Here is a 732-nt window from a genome sequence, read left to right on the forward strand (position 1 = left end):
AATCTTATCTTTTTATTTCTTTAAATACTCCCACCAAGGCGGTGAAGATTATTTTAATTATAAAACTCATAGGCGGTGAAAGCTTTAACCAATAGAAATAACCTTGGGTGGTGGGTTTTGCATTATAAAATTCATGATTTCTTAACCATGAAGATATAAGTTTTTAAATAATAGAATRATGTTTCCACCCGAATATCTTATCACAAAATGCACCACCTCATGTATGCTTCACACCACATGTATATATGTATAAATTACATACATATCATGCCATCTTTTCACATATATGCATGCACAATATCATGTTCACATTTCACATMTAKAKTTCATGCATTTCTACTTAGATATGCATATTTCACGTAATCCACATAATAAACATGTATAAATTACCTCAACCCAAGTTGTCTCAAACCTGGTTATAACAGATAAACATAATCAAATATTTGATAAACATCTGATTTTAAATATAAAAAATCTAAGATAAGATAATATTTATACCAAGGAGTTATGGATGCGCCAATGTCGATCAGGTTCAACCAAGTAGAGTTGGACAAAAGTTTGTGCTTCCTGCAAGTTTTATCGGAGGCCCACGTGGTATGAGGAAAATATTTATGGATGCCATGACTTTAGTTAAAGATAACGAGAATCCCGATATATTCCGGTTGGTCCCGTAAGAGTTTACAATATATGTATAAAGTTTGTAGAAGGGGGGGATGAATACAAACACAGTAT

Source organism: Cynara cardunculus (genome assembly GCF_001531365.2).
Source record: "Cynara cardunculus var. scolymus isolate 2C chromosome LG 12, CcrdV1, whole genome shotgun sequence".
Classification (NCBI taxonomy): Eukaryota; Viridiplantae; Streptophyta; class Magnoliopsida; order Asterales; family Asteraceae; genus Cynara; species Cynara cardunculus.